A 21,820-nucleotide genomic window follows, 5' to 3' on the forward strand; every position below is an offset into this window, starting at 1 on the left:
TACTGCTGACAAATCTGGATTTTAAAAATACTGCAAAAGTGCCATTGCTGATCCTGCAGAGGTAGATTCTTCACTTCCCTTTATGCTCCTTGTTCCATGTTTTGACAATATTCTTTAGAAAACCTGAAATTCTCATTGTATGTGGCTTCTTACTTGTGCACTACAAAATTCTGCCTCCTCTATTATTATATTTACTTTAACACAGAAAGTGAAAATCTGCTCTGCTGTATTGACAGCATTACCTGCACTCCAATCATCTTCTTTCCCTTCCTGAAGGACATGGGGAAAGGAAAACAGAAATTCAAGAAATAGCAGGCTGAGTCTTCAAAGGACCGTTTCAAAAGACAAAACGAAGACAATGCCACTGCACAACAAAACCCTTGCTCTGATCAAATTTATTCTGATACTCCTATCCTTTTTTTTCTGAACAGGATGAATAGCAGAGAGGCTCTGCACTTCTCCTGTTATAGAGGCTTGAATACTGTAGGAAGGGAAGTTACATTTTTTTGTACTATTTGGATAAGCTTTGTGTTTACAGGAGGCCAGCCATGGAAAGCTAGGCCCTACATGAGTAGAACAAGAGACTCAGCTCAACCTGGTGATACACTCTTCTCTAAGTAAGGCTGGCATGACTGACATGAGGTGCTTTACATTAAGCAAAGGGGAAGGGGTTGAGATATATCTGTGATTTCTACACCTATTATACAATAAAAGGTAAATCTGGGAGGTAAGGGTACAGTAATAAGAAATAAAAAATAGTAAGGAGAGGAGAGAAAGCAAGTCCTAATATGGATGAGAAAAGCAATCAGGTATGCAGAAGAAGCAATTCAGAGTGCTGTGTCTTATATAGCTAGGATTTAGGGTGTAAACAATCAGAAGTAACCAAAACATGATCAAGGAATTTCCAGGCCTGGGTTTCATTAATAGGCGAGAATTCAGAATAGACTTTTAAGGAAAGAATTATTAATATGCAGATCAATTGCAAATAAAACAAATTATAACAGGATCTATAATCATTCTGTTTTACTGGGTAGCCCTTTCTAATAAAAGCACTATATTTTATAGACAATATCTAGTTTTGCTTAAGTAAAACATTTGACATATGGAAATTTATGATACTTTTACTACAAAAAGTACAAAAGGTACTACACAAGCAAGATGAAAAATAGATAACAATAAGTAACAGATAAAATGACTTGCAGGAGATCATTAGAGAGATCCAACACTCACTGGTGCTTGGTCCAACCTTGCTTAATATTTTTAGTGATAAAGCTAGAAGAAATATCATAACTTTGATGCTGAAATCACTTAATCACAATGCACAGTGATGGAACCACAAAATGCCTATGAAGAATGGCCTTGAGGTCTGGATCAGAAGAATTAAATGAATCAGTGTCAAAATAATGAGGTCAATGAATTAGAGAATAACATAAAATTTCACAGTTTTTTAGGAGCTCATACTTTAATCTAGTTAAGACTGGTCTAAATGCTCTAGTAATACTGATATGAAACAGAAAAATATAAAATTCCTAAACATATCAAGTGAGACACTGCAATACTGCAGAACAAGCAGAAGTCTGTATAGATCCTTGAATTTGTCACATACAAAAACAGAATGATGCAGAAAAAGGAATTGAGAGACAGAACTTACGGAATACATGAAAACCAGATTTGCTTGTTTCCCACAGCAAAACAAAATTAAAGAGAACTCATGTCTGGTCATCATGGGAAGTTCAGGGAAAGTAAGCACAGGATGAAAAATAACTGCTTGCACAAAAATAAATAGATAAAATGAGGAGTTGATAAACTTCTGCTCAAAAGTGAAGGTTCCTACCTGTTAAACCAATCAAAACCTAGGGCAGCCTTTCCAATGGGAGTAGCAGAGACAAGAAAACACTAGCCGGTTTTTATACCGACTTAGATAAGTTTAAGGAAGGGACTATATGGCACAGTGCCTTCAACAGCAGAAAACGGCTCAGTGATGCAAAAGGTTCCGTATAGGTCTAGGAAACTTGCTTTTTCCCCATGGGTTCAACAGCTCATAAAGAATTTGGATTTCTACTCTTTCCCTTTCAGCTGATCCCTGTTACAACTTATTGGCTGTGAAAAAGGAGTTCTTGAGACAGTCCAGAGTATGACCACCAAGAACCAGAATGATTAATGCCAGAATGAGGAGGAAATAAGCCAGCAATATGCTTCACACTTCATCCTGCAGATGTGGACTGACCCAAGCAGGATATTCCCCAGATAGATCTTTCCTGAATGAGAAGGTGACGAGTGTGTCGCCCCAGCCACAGGGTCCTGTTTCATATGAGATTCTAGAAAAATGCTGCTCTGAAAACAGCACCAGAGCAAAACAGCTGGGGTCAGAGAGAATGTGATTGCCCCTTCTAGCAGCAGCAATATTACATTAGCTTAACTATAACATCAAATCTAAACGTGTGCTGAATGTGGGCTGATTCAGGGCAAGGCCAGCTTGGGTGGCTCTGCTCCATGCTTACAGCACTGGTGCTCTGGGGCGTGTCATCTGGAGACAGCCAAACACTTCTCCGAAAAGTCACAGCTCAGTCTGGCTGGGTTTACTGGCTGATTTCAGCGCTCCTGATGCAGATCTATGCAGCACATTTGAGGATAAGAAGCCCTGGATGTAATGACTTGTGGGGCTGGGAGTGAAGAGGGTTAAAAAGGGTTAGATTCTATGAATCTCAAGCACCAATGTTTTCCTCAGCTAGGCCAGAGCAAGCACTGCTGTAGAGCACATAGGTCATGGGCTTTAGTGTTGTAATAAAATCTGTACACTGGCCCTTTCTCTTTCCAAAAGTGTGCAGCTTAACTTTCAGAGAAATACATCACATAGTTCTTAAGCCCATCTATCAAAGCATCAGTGGGCTTCTGAAAAGGATTTACTCTTCTTTATTTTCTATATTTTTAACACTTTTTTTTTTGACAAGAGGCAATTTCTGAATTGACAAGAAAGAGATTTCAAAATGAAATGAAACATTTCTCCACAGTCCCATACTTCATAAAGGCAAAACCTTTAGATGCAGCACAAGCATTTACCTAAAATTTCCATTTCTCTTTACTCCCACAAGGCCCAAGATAAACAGGACCCTAATAAAAGTTGATAGCACGGGCTCTGTTCAAGTGAAACCACTTTATAAGTTGACCAAGTTTGTTCTCTGCCAGGAAATGATTGCTTTTCCAGTTCAACCCAAGAATGCTGCTCTGCCTTATGTCTGCTGGCAACAACTTCTCTGTTTATGGGTGGGCTAAAAAAGGAGGATTCAAAGACTAAATTTAGGCTTCAGCTAATGGTGCTATGATTAAGATTTGGTCCTATACCATACCTAACATGCTGGCTTGGGAGCACGCGCAGACAAACAAGAAAGTTACAGTAATGTAAAGCATAGTTCACTATCCTTCTGTTTTTCTTCCCCTTACACTTACTTCAGTATATCTCCATAGAAATCAAAATCAGATCTACAGTACGAATTAAACCGCTAGCAGACTTGATTTTCCTATACGGTCTTAACACTAGTACATATTTTTTTTCTGTCGTAGTCACTTACTTTCTTGTAAGTTATATCCTTGTACCTTACTGCAGAAGATTCTTCCTGATTTGCAACACAAAACCACCACTGTAATTGGCAAAGGTATTGCAATGTATCCATGGCGCTGTAACGAAGAGAAGGAAATCGGTTCCTCCCAAAAGAGAGTTCCATACGCCGTACTGCTGCAGTACACCACGCAGCACCCGTGGCACAGACATGTGGTGGAACACGCTGCCTGTATTCCCCACACCCCTAACAAAGGGAGTGAATACCAAAATTAAACTATGCCCTTGACCTGCACCCAAAAGCAAAGCACCTCAACATTAAGCTACATAATTTAGGTGCATTCATAGGAAATTGTTCAGGTTTGAGGAATTATAAAGAAAATCTAATATAAGACAAAGTATTCAAGTTATACTTCCCTGCTTGAAAGTTTTATGTAATCATCAGCTAAAATAAAAAAGAAATTGTGCTACACAGCCACACCTCATTTATTGTTCTACCTGTACACTGATTTCTTCACTTGGAGAAAAAAAAATAGCAGGCTTTTTCAGAATAAAAATCTGTTACAGGCAAAACTGTCTGAAGTTGAGGAATTGTACTTTAATTAATTTATTGCCATGCAACACAGATCTCTGATCCCTGACTTGAACTCTGAGAAAAAAAAAAAAAACTAACATAAACTACTACATTTACATAAAGAAATAACTTCTTCCTTCCCCAGTCCCAACTTACCTGACTTTCACCAGAGTTTAAATTCAACCCATTCACATGGATCTAGTGAAGCAAAAAGCAGTTTAAGAGGTTGAAGGGGAGCACATGACAGATTTAGTCTACTTCTTTGCTCTTAGGATTTCTGCGGCCAGATGATAAATAGTTGTTTCACCTTCCCATTATTGCTTCTACTCTTCTGTTCCTCAGTGCCCCTGCCTCATCATAGGTTGTTCTGGTCTGGCTGTGGGTTGCAGTATTTTGGGGGTGTCCTGCTCCGTGTGGCCCGCCCACACTACTGCCCCCTCCTATTTCAGCCTGTGATATATGTGTGTCCAACCTACCACTCTCACCACTGCCGAGAACATCTTCAGCCCTTGGTAACAGGAGTTAACATCCTACGAGCCTGGACATGTTTTTATTAGGTATTTTTTGGAGCTGAATTATTTTGGGCAGAACTGCCAGAACTGTTGCAAGAACAGTGATGGATAACAGAAATAATCATCAACAGTACAGCTTGGAAAATATGCATAGAAATGTCTAAGCAAGAACATCAGAAGAGAAGGAAACAGCTCAAATGAACTTCCACAAAGAAAAACAAGATTTGGACATATGAATCTAAACGCGTCAATACCTATCTATCAGAAAAACAATTTATCACTGAGCCTTTTATATATCAGAGTCAACTTCTAAATTAATTCCAGGGTAGCAAGGCTTACTTTCATAGTCTGACCAAAAAAACCCAAGCAAACAAGCATGATTAGAGACCTTTCAGAATTTCAGTAGCTTCAGCAGGGAAAGCAGGAGAGTGAGCTTTCCATCTCTTCAGGTCTCTGCTTTTGACTGCTCACAAATGAAGGAGATGTGCAAGTCTATCCCTGGAAAGAAATACTTCCTACAATTTATTACAGCTGCAGGAAGACATGTGAAAGTACAACCCATTAACAATTTATTCAGAACTGAGAACTACTAGAAGTAGTCCAGAGATACACTAAATCAAAAAGGATCAGAATATCTTCATGCCAAATCTGTGTCAAATGACAGAATTGACCTGATTTATAACAACTGTGTTTACAGGGACATAGCGCCACCAAAAAACAAAACAAAACAAAACCAAACAAAACAAACAACAAAAAAAAAACCACAAAAAACCAAAAAAAACAACACCAACAACAGCAAAAAATCCCCAGGTTCCTGAAGTAACACAAAGACATAACAGACATGCGAGAGGTGTGTCTGACATGCAATTCAAGCAAATACCAGCCTTCTTGAATTGATACTTGGAGGTTTTTATTTAGCTTACTTACAGTTTACTTACAGGCCCTTCTGCATTATTCAACTTGGTAATGCAGACTACCCCTGGGAAGCCACTCTCATACAGAAGAAGGACTTTCTTTAAAACAAGCCTTGCTTGGGTGCACATCTGACCGTATCTTGTCTCAGTTGTCATTAGAATTTTTTAATTGCTTGCAACAGAAATCTTGTTATTGCAAATGAAGAACAGGGAAAAATTAGCCTTGAGTAAAAAGACTTTTTGTAGAAGAAAGACTTATTACAGTCTTAATCTAAGGAATTTAGGATTTAATAGCAGAAGACGCAAGTATCTTCTGAGAAAGAAAGATGTAGAGACCAAAAGGAGACTCAACTGTCACAGGAATTAATACCTCAACCATGTGTTTCTAGAGGGTTTACATATATAATAACTAGGCAAAGTAAAATTAGACTTTTTCATGCACAGGGACAAAAAGATATCAAAAAATATACTCGTGGGGGAAAGAAAACAACCACAGCAGTAATATAATAAATTTCGGAGACATGACAATAAAGACAGAAAAAAGAGGGTATCTCTAGTGTATGAAGAGCTTTTAAGGTAAAGAGAATAATCAATCTAATTTTTAAAAAACCTTAATGGACTCCATAAAAAGGTTAAAACTTTATCATCTTAAAATTCAGCACCTTGAAAAGAGATAATGTAACAACGTATCTGGAATGTGATGCAGCAGAGGATCAGGAAAGAAAGACAAAACTGAAGAAACAGGGAGGAGAAAGAGGGCTGTGAGGAGAAATTATAAGGATTTAAGGAAGAAGATAAAGTCTTTTTTTAGACCATGGTAAAGGGCAGCAGATTAGCCATAAGAGATGTCAGAAGCTCCATTCAGGAAACAGTGGTAATCTGATCCAATGACCACACTAACTGTACTACCATATAGAAATATTTAGAAATTAACTAGGAAAATAATCAAATGTTTCAGAAGTATTTGAATAGAGCCTTGGGAAGCATGAGGATTTTTAGTTTATTTTTTTAATGCTATTGACATTAATGTGACTATGTTTGCTGTTGAAAAACTGGACAATACTGCTCCAGATCTTCTCACTCCTCAGTTGCTTTTCCGGCAACTTTAGTAAAGTCCGAGTCACTACAGAAACATGTGGTTATAGGCATTCTACATTATTAATCTCAGCTTCTTACTGATATATTGTAAGACCTAGCTTCTTTTTCAAGTCAAGCACTGACACTCCCACCTACAGAGCTCTGATCTGATTCCAGCAGCAAGCAATTGTGACAGGATATTGCTCTACATCTAAAAGACTTCCCAAGTGGATGGAACATCAATTTTTGTAAGAAAACTAACTTCTGTAACTATATATATATATATATAAATATTTTGTTTTAATGTCTGTATTACACAGGGCAGTCATCACATTCATATATTCCTCCCAGCTGAAGGTTGCTCAAATGTATCACTTTATGACAGCAGTTTATCATTTCTATGATTAATGAGTGTGGAAGTATGCCCAAGGTGGGATTTTTTGCTTAGTATGAGGAATATCCAGATGATGTTCAGGTCTATAATTCAGTCATCAACCCAGTATGCACTATAAACAGTCTATGTCACAGAGTCCATGAATATTAGCCTAAAGGCAGCTACTCAAAACCTAGGAAAGACAGTAGAAAAATAAGTGCTTGGAAGGAAAAAATACTCAATAAATTTACTGAGGTAGTGCTTGCTCATTTGAGAGGTGCTGGAGTCTGTTCAAAAAGCAAACAAAGCTGGTGAAGGATCTGGAGCACAAATCCTATGAAGAAGCACCTGAGGAGCTGGGGTTGTTTAGCCTAGAGAAAAGGAGACTGAGGCGTTACTTTGTGGGTCTCCACAACTACCTGAAAGGAGGGTGTAGACAGGGAGGGAGCTGGTCTCTCCTCCCAGGTAACAAGTGACAGGATAAGAGGAAAGGGCCTTAAATTGCACCAGGGGAAGTTTAGATCGGATATTAGAGAAAATTTCCTCACTAAAAAGGTTGACAGGCACTACAACAGGCTGCACAGGAGTCGCCATCCATGGAGGTATTTGAAAGACATGTAGTAGACGTAGCACCATGGTGGATTTATTTTGGTTAGGTTTAAAATTGTACTCGATGACCTTAAAGGGTTTTTCCCACCTAAATGAATCTGTGATTCTCTGATTAAGCACTTGTTAAGTCTTGCTATACAGCACACACAAACTCCACAGAGAGCAAAGGTACATATTCTTTATCTTTTCTGACGGGAAAAAAAATTACCTGGGTTCTGAAATTAAGAAACTGTCTTTCAAATTAACTTACATTTCATTTCTATTATGTACTATTTAATTCTGTTTAGCTGAGGATACATACCAGTGAAACTCATCAACCACATTCATGAATCAGCAAGGACGCCTATGAGATCAAAGCAGCTTGAGCTTCATTGCCCGCTTATTCATTTTGGGATGAATTTAAAGTTATGACTTACACGACTCTCAACAGAGAGCTCAACACACACAACAGAAATTCATCAGATCTTTTGTCAGATATTAAATGCTACTTTAAAACTCTGTATCACAGCAGATCATACAGTTACATCAGGTTCAGATATAAATACTCTTTCTTAAAACCTTCCCTTATAATGGCATCCTACCATAAAAAGAAAAGAGAAAAAGAAAGAAGGATGGAGACAGCAAAGAATGATGAAGGAAGGAACATGCACACCACTTGACACAACTCATATTAACTTTATCTGTAGGACTACAATAAGATAAAAAGTGCACCTTTTGGGCATCTAATACATTGTCAATGCCAGCTGGCTATTTTTTTGGATGGTGAAGTGCATTTGTATCAGTGAACTTCTGTGGAAGCATAAGCTACAGAAATGCATTCCACATTTTGGATAGTGTGTATTCACTTGACTACCAACTTCAGCAAGGATTATGCCAAATTAATACAACCTGATCCTCCTCAATAATCTCTCCAGCCAAAGAGTCTCATTGATAAACTATGCCACTGGGTGATGTTGAAGAAAATTTCACAGCAGATGGAATCACCAATTAATCCACTGAACACACAATAAAGAAGCACTGAAAGAAAAGACGATTTGTGCTTTTCTTACAGAACCAGATTTCTTAATTCCCAGGTGATCTAACAGATAAGGAACTTCATGGAAAAGAGATCTTCCTACACAAGATTATTATTTGTACTACAGCAGCTGAATTCTTTCTGCAGAGTTCTGAAGTGCTGATGTCTAGAAAAAGAAACATAAAACTCTCCTTGGGACTTGTGTTTGTAAAGAGTATCATTTCACAAATTTAAAATGAGAACCAGCTCAAGATTAGCTCCTAACAATGGTAAACCATTTGAACATTCAAATCATTTAAATTGTTTCAATTTGTATGTCTTTAAAGAGCACTTCAACTATTCCACAATACACAAGCTTACCAGGAAAATTTAACACAGAAACGTGATTTCTTTTTCCAATTTGAATTTTTCCCATTTATTTAGTCTTCCCCCAATATCTGTTCTATAGTTTCTCCTGGTCCCTGAGTTAGATATTCAATAATCAGGTCTCCAAAAAACAAACACAAAAATTTAGAAAGGACTCCCTCTAAATAAATATATATAACTTCAAGCAAATCAGAGTGGAAAAGAATACAAGTACTCTTTCCAAATCTCACTTCTTATTTCTTTCTTTGGAAATCCTCAACATCACAATTTGGGACCAAAAAAATTATTTTATGAAAGAAAAGCAAAATACTTCAATAAAAATTTCAGTCACACTTTGGCTTTGGAAATAAAGCTTATATTCATAAAGAATTTTCTTCTTATTTTGGTGACAGAACAGGCCAGGAACTGAAAGGAAAAATAAATTGAGAACTGGATTTAAAGTACTTCTTTTTAACTATAAATTGCTTATTTTAATTTCCAGTGTGCCCTCCATAATAAGGCCTTTCTCCTGCAATATATGTTCACAATATGAAGCTAACAAAAGCAATTGAAGAATTGGGACCTAAATTCTTTGTACTTTTAGTGGCATTCATGTTGATGTCTTTATATCATGAAGATGTTCAGCATCTAGTAGCAAGAAAAAAACAGCAGTAAAAGAGAACAAATGCACACAAAATGACCATTTTGCATACCATAACAAGACACGCTAAATTTAACTGCATATTGATAACTTATCCCAGCAAAAAATAAAAGCATAAGAAATCCCGAAGAAAGCAATTGCGTCACTGGCAAAAGTCATGCATAACTGAGCAGAGGGTACTGAAGAATGGCTACCTTTTAAATTGTATCTGTTTTATAAAGAACATTTCTTTGCTTGAAGAAAAATGTAGCTTTCTTAATTGAAAATTCCCTTCATCCTCCTCACATTACTTATGTGAACTCCTTATGTGAACATAGCTTGGATATTTCTGGAGTTTTCCATGTTTTTTTAATTTTCTTAATGAAAAGCCTACAGTGATTTATGGGCTTCTCTCCTCTGAAAGGCAACTACCATCTATAAAACACCATTAAGAACTGAAGCAACACCTTAATTCCTCTTTCTCCCCTAAAACAGGTGGCTGCACTACAGAGAAATGGGGGGAGAAAGCCACAGTGTTCAGGATTTTCAGAATGCATGGACTTACTACTCTGCTTTACAGTCTTCATTTGCACCCATGAAGGAGCAGGGAAAATTTCTAGACTTGTGTTCAAGATATAAATACTTATCTTTTAAATTGCACAGTCCTCTGGAAAGCTGAACTATATTTGTCTGTAATGTGAGAAAAAATAAGTTATTCAAAGATAACCATTAAAATTTTACTGAAATCCCTCAGCTAGGTAATTTCATTATATCCTGTTCCCTTTTTTCTAACATTGATTGTAAAACTTCTGTCTGGCTCTTTATATATGATGATGAACACCCCTGATTACAGTCTCTTATCAGAAAGGATTTAAACATGGCTCTGCTCTAACCTTAACAGAAAAGTGTCTGTGATTTCCCCCACAGCACAGAGGACATTTCAATTCAGCGGTTTAGTTCATTGGGTGATCAAAGACATGCCTATGAGATAACACAACACAGTGGCCAGTATAAAAATCACACAGCCCAGCACTGCATCACTGACTTTGGTAGAGGGCAGGGAAAGGCTTCTGCTGCCCAAGCACATCAGGGCTCCCCAAGGTGTTTCTGTATGGCATCACCTCAGGCTGTGTTTTGTAGGCATGTAATCACAGACTTGTCCCCTCACACTGGTGAAGAAACCAAAAGCTCTCATTTTGAGCTCAAGCTATCCCCCAAAACCAAGACAGAAGATGGATTTTTTTTCCTCAGTGCCCACCAAATATTTATTGAGTACCTGGTTATAAGTAAAAGCTGCATCAAACATGAAAGGCAGTGGGGATACAGCTGTATAGACATAGCTGTAGCATAACACACCATTCTCAACAGCACATGAAATGTAAAGCCTATGCTTCAGTCTAAATCCAAGCCCAACACACAGAACTCATAGATGTCTGTATGTCTTTGCATGTGCATATACACATACATGTGTGGTGGGATGCTCACACGTGTTTTGGTTGGAGTTTTTCTGAATTCACACAGCTGGGGAGGTAGAGTGTGTTTAATAGTATAGATGGGTGGGTATTGGCAGGTGTGTGTGCATGTGCAAGTATGTGTGGGTACAGGGGTGTGCATGTCTATAAATGTACATGTAACATGGTGTGGAGGCCCATGTGTTGGTGGAGGGATATAGAGCCACGTGTGTGTAGGTGAGCCTGTGGAATTATTTGTGTGAGTGTGTGAAGGGATTGGTGTACACAGATGTGTAGCTGCATGTATGTGTAGTGAATGTGTATGTATAGGTGTGGGTACAACAGGAAGGTGCAAAGGTGTGTGTGCAGATGGGAAAGCACTGCTTCTGTGCTGTTTTTTCTGCAGGTAAGAAGATGGCAGAGGTGTGGGTGTGTGTGTGCAAGTGCACACACAGCATAAGACAAGCATTTGTAACAGCATTTTACAGAGCACAGATTTTCAATACAGAAGTCCACTTTTAAATAAACATTTTTGACAGAACTTAATACTATCTTGTACTGTCTTATGCTTAGGGGTAATTTAGAGTTTACTGTAATTTCTGTGACTTTTATCACAACTAAAGAATTTCGTATGCATTTGGAGAAACAATGACTACACACGGCTGGGTATTCAGAGATTATCCCATGACACTGATTTACATGACTTCACATGGAAACAGCGAGCAGTCAATTTCTTTAAGAGTCTTCATAGTCCTGGTGTGCCTAGTTTAGTGTCTCATATTAGCCTCGGATTTATCCAGAAAGAAAAGTGTTCCTATTTTTCAGCACAGTGTCATTTTATAACACAGAATTTTGTAATATACCACCACGTTTAAGTAAGGACTGTCTTCTGAAAAGCTGTAAGTTGTTGCCTTCTAGTTTGATTTATCTGTACTGATTTATAAGATTTATTAGACTACTCATTGTGTAACTGAGAATTTACCATATATAAGTTGAAGATTTTACTCTCTATATTATGCACTACACTGAAAGAGAGTAGGTTTAGACCATGTATTAGGAATAAATTCTTTACTACTGGGATGATGAGATACTGCAACAGGTTGCCCACTTGTGGATGCCTCCCCCCTGGAAGTATTCAAGGTCAGGTTGGATGGAGCTTCAAGTCACCACTTTAACAGAATATACCCCTGTCAATAGCAGGGAGGTTGAAATTAGATGATCTTTAAGATTCCTCCCAACCCAAACCTGATTATATGAATAGCAGTATCTGGTTTCAAATTCACTTGATGTTACAACTTAATTCCTCGGTTTAAAATCACCCATTCAAAGCCCTCCCTGTTCAGAAAGAAACTACAGTGTTTCAGCACAGAAAGGACATAACTGTATGACAGCAGGATTTTAAATAAAAGAGCTTATATTTAAAAAAAATTAAAAATAAAGAAAAATTGTGAAAAATGTTGAAAAAGTGAAGACAATGTTGTAGGCACTGCTTCCAAGGCCAGTATTTTCAAAGGCGAAAAAAAAAATCATAGCATCTGAAACTGAAGATCCATTTCTGACAATACAGATGCAAATCCCTCAGCGTGGTATAAGAGGTGAGCATAGGAACTGTACTATACAGCAGCTAATTCTACTTGCATTGCTTTGGTAACTACGAAAACATACATATCTGAACCAAATTGTGCAAGGAATTATTGACCTGAGTGACAAAGCAGAAAGTTCAATCTATCCTACTTTCAGTTGTCAGGCAGTTCCTGTTAAGTACTAAGGACAAGGACAGGATGTTTACCACAGAACACACGTCAGAGTTTCAACTAGGGTTACTTCACATCATTACCTTCAGGAACTCAAGGGACACAAAGTACTCCTCTGCCAGAAGTGCAGTGCTGCGAAGCCTGCACACTATACCAACTCCAACAGCTCTCTCATAAAGTCAAGGGAATGGGACACTGTTTTAGACATGTCAGAAATAAGAGACACTCAGGAGCCATTCTTATCTTCCTGTGTTGCTGATTTTCTCACTACTGAGTTGTGGCAAGTATTGCAAAGTAAATACTGTTTTCTTACTATATTTTGCCTTATATTGAGGATCATGACTCTTACATCCTGACTTTGAGCAAAGACTTAATATTCAGAACATTCAGAAGTGTTTTTTTTGATGATGAACAAGGAGTGAAGCAATGAAAGAGCCATAAAGCAATTTTGGTGGTTAAAAAAAAAAAAGAGAGAGAGAGAGAGAGTAAAAGAAGAGACAGAAAAAAAAGAGAGATAGATAAGAAGTTAATAACATTCCAGACCCTGTTACTCAATAAGAAAGATGAAAAGGGCAGGGAAACATCACTTCTCCCTTTTGCAGCTGTTTTTTCCCTACACAACATTTTTGAGGTTGTTTGTGAGGTGGGTCTCCATGTTTAGGGGAAAGAAGTAATACTTTCACCAGAATACAAATAAATGCTTTTTCTTCTTGCTAGAATGCTCTTCTCCCTCAGTCCATGCATGAGCATTCATGATCAGTTTTAATAGATGAATTATTTACAGTGAAGAGTAACAGATTCACCACTACAAAAAGAATATCTCTAGATAATAGTGCAGCTTCTTTCACATGGAGGGCAGGTGGTAGCTGCACATGCATAGAAATTTTTTCATCAGAAAGTGAAAATTAATCCAATGTAAGACATGAATTCTTACAATGCAACATAAACTGCTCTCTTTTTGAAAGCACTCACTCCTTAAATTTTACACCTTATCACTCTGGTACACAACATGCAGTTTCTGACACACTGATCTTTTTGCAGAAAATCCTAAAACTTGTCTGAATATGCTCTTCATAAAAGAAAAATCACATTTTTGTACTATGGATTACAAAGAAGAGGCATTGCTGAAACCGCTTGAAACCCACGCAATTATCACTACAGGGGCACTGCCCAGGTACACCCTGGTACATGAAAGGCCTAGAATACCTTCTCTCCCTCTGTGAGAGCAGTTATTTTGAAAGGAGTATTAAAAAGTAAAAGACAGTTTATAAAAAAAGCTCCAGTAAAAAAAAGCCAGTACATTCTCACATCTATTAGCTGCCTGCAGCTGAAAAGTGTCTGAACTAAATATGGTTTATTGTTTAATAGCTTCTGGAAATTCTGGAGACCCCTTAATGTGCAGACCTGGAACAAAAGGTAAAACCTATTCCAGTTTATATCTATGAAACAAAATCGCTAACAAAGAATGAAAGCATAGAACTGGCCACATTACGTTAGATCAACTGAGTATTTAGCCCCGTGTCTAAAAATAGGCAAAATCAGATTCATGTATGACACTTTTCCTTAAGTCTTCCACCTTCAAACTCTTTTCAGTCTCAGAAACTCCCTGCAGTGGATGCATTCTCAGTAACCCTAAAAGGACTTCTAATCCATAACCTTGACCAAAGCTTCACTTGAAACTACATTTTGGCAAATAACATTCCCAACATCCCTTGGCGATAGTTTTCAACAGAGGTTCCAACCTCTATTGCCAGATGTGTAACGACACACCTCCTGCTTGGTAGGAGATGGTTCCAAACAGCTTTACTTGATACATCTCAGATATTCTGAGCCTAGAATGAGCAACACACCTTCACATTTCTTTAAAGTGTGAAATGTAGAACAAAAATTACATTTCAGATAGGGAAACACCACAAAATTCAAGAATTGGATATATGGTCAATGCAATTTTGATAGTGTAATTACAGACACCATATCTTTAAGTTGTTTTTGCAAATGAAATGTTCAGAGATATTAGTTCTCAAACAAAAGAAGCATGTATAAATGAAAATCACTCAACTACTGCTATATCCTTTACAGCACTTCACTAAAACTGCAGGAGGGGAGGTATCTTTGTGTGATCTGAAGTGGAAACTAGATTAACTTCTGTTTCAGTATGAGAGGAAAACCTTGTAACTAAATCACGGGCAAAGAGTCAAAAAATACACTAAAATACAGATACAGAAATCACACTGTGCAGGATCCCGGCGATATCCATACTCCTCACAAGCAAGGCGCATCTCAAAGCCCAAAATCATTCAAATATGGAACAGTAACACTGAAAACTTGAATGTAATAAAATATCAAGCAATTTTTAGTGAAAAATACAAAACAAAAAAACATCTCTCGCCCCCCGCCTTTGGTCTGATTCCTGGCGCCACTGGTTGAACAGGGAACCACAAGCATAGCATATTTACAGCAAGCTTTCCCAATTGCATTGTAAGAGCCAAGAACCTTTTCTGTAAACTGAGGCTTCAATCTACCCCACACAGTACATATTGCAGCTATATGCCTTTAATAAAGCTTCACATTCACATTTTTATTTTTCTCGTTACATTGTTTATATTACTCTCTATTAATTTCCTCTTTGTAAAGTCCTCTAAACTGCTCATAAAACTGCCATAAAAAAAGTAAAATTATACAGCTTGAAGATCAAGGAAGAGAAGTGGGAATATTTTTCACTGGAGATGCAAAGAATGGAAAAGAAATAATGTATCACTGACTCCTGTACAAGCCTGGTCAGCAGATAAAATTTTCGGCTTTTTTCATCCCAGAATTTGTCCCAAGTGGTACATGATGGAGTTTAAGAGAAGGCAATCAGATTTCAGAAGGCATTTCTGAGCACAGAAATACAGGTATTCATGATCCTTATGAAAGTATAGCCAGAACAGGAAATCCATACACAACCAAATTTTGGTAAGTATCACGCGTTTGAAAATCAAGTCAGACATCCTCAGTTGTCTTTGACAGCAACAAAGGTATATCCCTATGTACCCTGACACTAAGACAGAATCAGTCACATGGAAAATAAGGTAAGGTAAGTAAATAACATTCTGAAAAATAACTGCCACAATCAAAAAAAAAAATCAAAAAGGGGAAAAAACTTAAAACTTATATTTACTATAAAGGAATTAATACACTATTAATGCTCTCTCTATAAAGGCTAGAGAGACAACTGTGTACAACTATTCTATATAGATATTTATCCTTAAATTCCTATTTTCATAAATCTTCTTGAGTTTAAAAAAAAAAAGAAAAGAAGCTAAAAGGCTTAGGCTGACAAGCCCACTTGGCAGGAGCTACTATAAATATTGCAAAGTTTCCATTTCTTTCTATTAAAAAAAAAAGCACAAATATAGTCCTTTTATGTTCCCATTTAAGTAATCACTTCCAGGTTCCATACAGATCCATCCACATGAGTAAGACTTAAAGTCTGCTATTATGAACAGAAAGGATAAAACTGCCCTTTGGCAGAAGTATTATTTTCATGTAGTTAAATCTTTTGGAGTTCTACCACTTCCCTTTGTTGGCTTTCATTCTTCCACCCATCCCTACTTGTTTACCGGACCTTTAACTTGCACTGCCAAGCAACCTACCTACAAAGAGTACATCAGGGGAGAAAAAAAAAGTGGTAAAAAAAATCCCAATCAACTTTGCTTTCCAATACTCTGTAACAAACAAGCCACAAAAGAACATTAAGTCAGCAGAAAACAATAAGCGGATTATTGTTTATCCTCTGGAAGCGTTCTATCTTCTACACAGAAGGGAGGCTGCACCCACTGGAGCTCCACCTATGCTGCTCTGGCTTATCTGATTCTCCTTGGCTGGAAGTCACCATAAGCATTTCATGGGAACATTTAAAATCATACCCCAGAAAACTGTCAATCATAATACAGTAACTGAAAACTCATCATAGAACACAAATCATACACTCTGAACCACAGCAGACATTCAAGAGCCAATAATCATCAAAATAAATTACTAAAAAAGCTCAAGCTTCTGCCTCTGTGCTGACTTACACTAAATTAAGCCATTCCCAAACTATAAATCTTTTGCAGAAAACAAAGCTAACATCAAAAAAATTAACCAAAGTTCACTTCAGATTTGTAGATGTTAATTTCAAAACTAATGATGGTGCACACCTCCACATTTGAATAATCAATGGGACATATTCTAAGGAAAACTTAGTTTTGTAAAAGCTACTTCATGAAAATGGGTTCTTATGAAGTACCCCTACCAAGTCCCAAAAATAACTAGATTCTTCAGACACAAATTGTCTGAGAATCATAGGAGGGACAAGTAGGAGAGTAACAGGGCAACATGTTAAACACTTGAGATGTTTATACAGAAACATCAGAAATAAGGAGAATAAACAGGAAAAACATTAAACTCTTTAGAATCGACAGAAATTGCCACTTAATCACCTCACAAAGACTGAGGATAAATCACAAAGCTGGAATGGGTGTGGAAGGGTGAAATGAACTTGCTGGTGAAATGGTATGGGGTTGAAGAAAAATAGAGAAGGTCTTATATTGTTAAACAAGAACACATACACTTGCTCTGAAGTTCAGAAAGAGTTGAGAAGCAGATTACTGAGTATCCCTGAAAAATATAAAGTGTGAAAAGAGTGAGGTCAATCACATGGTCTTGAAAATCTGCTATATCTCACTAATCAGAGACAGGAATGCATTATGCTTATCCTTTAAGTAACTAGAAGCAGCATCCAGAATAAAAGAGATGATAGTGTGGGGTCTTCTCTGAGAAATCCATGGATTAGGAGGAAAACAGACAAAAAAGAGTATACAGATAATCCAATATTATATTTGAGATTTCTGACATGAGGTTGACTTAAATCTTAGTAAAAGAGAGATGAGTCAAGAAACAGAAGCCAAACTAGTGGTCATAAAATGACAAATTTATCATTTTGTGGGGGCAAAAAAATCCAAGATTGACAGATACATTAAACTTTTCTTAAAAACTAAAAAAAAAAAAATTAAATAACCCAAACCCAAAAACAACCTCCAAAACTGATACAAAAAGGAATGCTGCGTTCAGAAACACACAGAACAGCATTCTAAGGATACTGGTAAGTGTCTGGTGATGAAAATCTTGAACAAAAAGACAGAACTTGTCCCAAAATGGAAGAAATAAGAAGCACAGTATGGGACCAATGCAGCTATGTAAGGGCCTCTTTAAAACCAGGAAATATAAAACGAACATTCTTTTTAAAGTTCAAAAATAAGGGCCTGTGATGAATGATTAGTCATAGTATAGAGGAATTACATAAACACATATGGGTAGAATCAGAAAGGCCAAAGCATACAATGAGTTAGATTTAGCATGGATACAAAAAGACAGTAAAAACATGTTCTCTATAAACTGCATGTTTAAAGAAAGCATAAAAATTAAGGTCCTTAATTAAGTGGGAAAGAAAACAAAGACAAGAATAAAGAGGCAGAAGTTGCTTTCTCAAACAGTATATTTCTTAATCAGTTTTTAAAAACTGATTATGAGCTGCATTTTGAACTAAGAAATATGATCAAAAGCTTGAATAAGAAAATGCCATAAAAACTGAAGTTACTGTCAGGTCATTATCTATATCTGATCTATCATGCCCTGTCCCACTGGATTCTTTCTTAAGGGCCCATCAGATGAGGGCAGTCTCCCCAGGTTCCCCCCACATACAATGGATATGACCTCACAAGGCAGGACCACGTGTGTGCATACAAGGTGAGAAGAGCAGCAGCTGCCCCTTTACAGGGTTATGGGGATGTTAGAATACAGAAGGCATGTCTGGATGGCAGTCATATAATATGTCCTTAGTAGCACAGCTTCTGACCTTCTCTTCAAAACAGGCAACGTGAACACGAGCAAGAAGATAAGTTAGGTGGATTCACAGCAAACTGAAAAACTCTCTGCCCAAAGAGTAATTCTGGCTGCTGCAAAACTAGAAAAATAGGCTGTAAATGCTTAAGACCTAAAACCCCTACAAATTTTACTAAGGGTACTGGGATAGGATACTGGGGTATCTGGATGCATTACTTTGTTTTACTAGATGCTTATGAGAACTGGAAATAGTTACTCCCCTGATCAAGTGCTAAGGTCCTCGTCCAACTTTATGCATCACTGAAGAAGCTACGATCACCTGACAGCTCCAAAAGTAAACAGGAAACATGAGTCTTAAAAAAAATGCACGGCCAGGTCTAAGCGTAAAAAAGACATAGGTAAGCATTTGTCCAATGTACAAAAGGTTGCTATAAAGAATACCAGAGAGAATCTATTTTCTTTTCTGCTATATGAACAAGAAGGTGAAATCAAGGCAATTTGCAGCCTAGAGGATTTGGGTTAGAAACCAGGACAGGATATGCTATTCTGAGGACAGGTGAGCAAAGGAACCCAGCTTCTTCACTGGAGATTGTGAGGGCTTGCTTTTGAAGCACACAAAGACTGAACAGAACATAAGCCTGAACAGCATCGCTTCTTGTCTGTTTTAAACTTCCATTTTTCCTAAACCTTTAATTAGTTCTTTGTAGTTTTTATCCGACAACTGAAATTTCTGTTAAGAACTGACAATACTTTTAAAATTTTATTTTAAAATAAGGTGTTGAAGCTCCTAATATTTTAAAAGTTCCGTCCTAGAAAAATCCTAGCTGATTATTATTCTCTTATTCAACCTTCTCTTTCCAGGTAAAAGCTTGAAAGAAATTAAACAGCTACTTATGTTTTTCTTGAAATTGAAGGAAGACAGAGAAAAGATATAGGCAAAAATTGTTGGACACAAAGTAGTCATCTCATGGACAAAGGAAAAGGCGGGAAAAGAAAAGTAGAGCTCAGTTATGGATAGCTTGAGGGACCTGTGGAACTGAGAGGTCTGAGGTACCATTTCCCAGGTCCTAGAGAAAAGCACTCTGATAGATCACTTTCATTCAAAGGACATGAGCAAAGCAGTAAAAGGGTCTTTGTGCTGCCTGAAGAGACATTAAACAGTTTAAAACAAAAACAACAACCTGGAATGTCTCCTTCTTATGTTTGAAGACAGTGACCTTCTTGTATAGACTTTCTTGATTTATCATGCTTGAATTCAGCTTTAATAGCTGTTAAAGAGGTGCTGTCAAGAGGTGTCTTTTCCAATAAGCAATAATCTGTTGTCTCTTCTATCCCATATCACTACCTAAAAGAGCAAAACAATATGCATTTGTCGCCTGTAGACACCCACTGAGCCTAGATTAAGCCTGAAGTCTTACTGGCAGAAGATGAAAGTAAATTCTGGTCACAGTCCAGAGGCTGATTTAATCTGGGAGAAGAGAGCAGAGCTAAATGAGCATGTTAATTCCAGAAGTTTGTTTTCCCTGTTCATCTCTGCAGCAGAAAAGAGGTGAAGCTGGAAGAACATGGGTGAATATACCACAAAAAGTGTTGAAACACATGAATCAATTTTCAGAAAAAGCATTCAGTCTTAACTGCAGGCTAGAGAAAAGTGAAAACACACTATGTCTCTTCTTATCTGAAAATGCAAAGGTGAATTATTTATGTCTTTAATGAAGAATTTCTCCACTGACAAATGAAATGATACACCAAGATAATACAACCAACAATAATACAACAGAAATTAAATAACTCTGTCTTCTATGTAAGTGGTTATAAATTTGCAACATTGAGTTATATAATTAAATAGGAAAATAATAATATCTAAAGGTACTTAACCTGCACTTACATCAGTAAGCATCATGCTGGTATTTTGGTTGCCTCTCCAAAAACCTTGAAAACCTTTAAAAAATTAACTTTCACTACCATAGCAAAGATTCTATGACTATTACAGAGGCAATATCCCCAAAGAAAATTAGTTAAACCTGAGTCGGTTTAAGTTTTGTCCTATCTTCCTGTTAACAGAAGTTCTCTTTCAACAGAACTAGTCTATCAAAACTGCCTGGTTTGTACAACAGATACCTCCACAATCTAGTTAATATTTCTATATTTTCCATACTAATAACAAAATACAACTGCAGTTGCAAAAAAAAAAAATAAAAATTGGTGTTTCTGCTATGCTGCTACTTAACCTTAGGAAACTTCTTCTAAGCAATCCAAACATGAAGAAACCCACATGCTTTTTGTACTCCCAAGAACACTTTCTTCACGTCTTATTGATCAATGGGTGATCTAGCTAAATGATGGCACATTCCACAACAGTCTGGTGGACAGACAGAACAGGAAGCACATGACCTGACACCTACCATTCACTGTAGGTGAACATACAGTTAATTTCTCTTTGCTGCTGACATATCTCTTATAATGTTTTCCAAGAGTTTTCTTTGGAAACCAGTGAGATTCTTTAAAAGGACGTGGATCTCAATCTGAAAATACTTCACTGATGTGTATCTACGTCAAGACATGCAGATTGAAATACAAACCTTCCATGAATCTGTGGACAGGAAACCTTTCCCCCCTCAAAAAATTCATTATCCTCATATGATGAGCTATCCACATTCATCCACTTTAAAATTACTGCCAGTAGAAGACTTCCAGTACATATCTAATTCATCACTAAGAAGATTTTCAGTAGGAAAATTCTACTATTCACCCAGAAGGAAGGGGTGTCCATAAATGTGTGGGTGTTACATGGGAGTAATCATTATGCTTTGCTTTGTTTCAAGTTACTGGCTTTTAGCCCAGATTTTCTACCCATCTAATTTGTGGCTAATTATCTCACTGTCATGAGCACTTAATAAACATTAGAATAATTGCCTTCTGCAGAGTGGGCAACCCTGAAATGATGACATATTCTTTTTCCTCCCCCAAGACAAATCCATTATTTATCATTTTGTCTGCTTACATCTGAACCATGTAGTTCAAATCTCCAAACCACAGTCTGTGCTAGACAGTTTAAAAGCACAATTCCCTTTTTAATAAAAAAAATTAACTCTGCAGACTGGCTACGCATTGCAAAAATCATCAGGTTTTTTT

The 21,820-nt window shown here is 37.2% G+C and overlaps 1 protein-coding gene across 1 annotated transcript in view; it reads right to left on the reverse strand.

The window, feature by feature from the left end:
• Window positions 1-21,820, reverse strand: part of ROR2 (receptor tyrosine kinase like orphan receptor 2) — a 143,112-nt gene that overhangs the window by 81,520 nt on the left and 39,772 nt on the right. The gene's annotated exons all lie outside the window — the stretch shown is intronic.

Source organism: Passer domesticus, chromosome Z (assembly GCF_036417665.1).
Source record: "Passer domesticus isolate bPasDom1 chromosome Z, bPasDom1.hap1, whole genome shotgun sequence".
Classification (NCBI taxonomy): Eukaryota; Metazoa; Chordata; class Aves; order Passeriformes; family Passeridae; genus Passer; species Passer domesticus.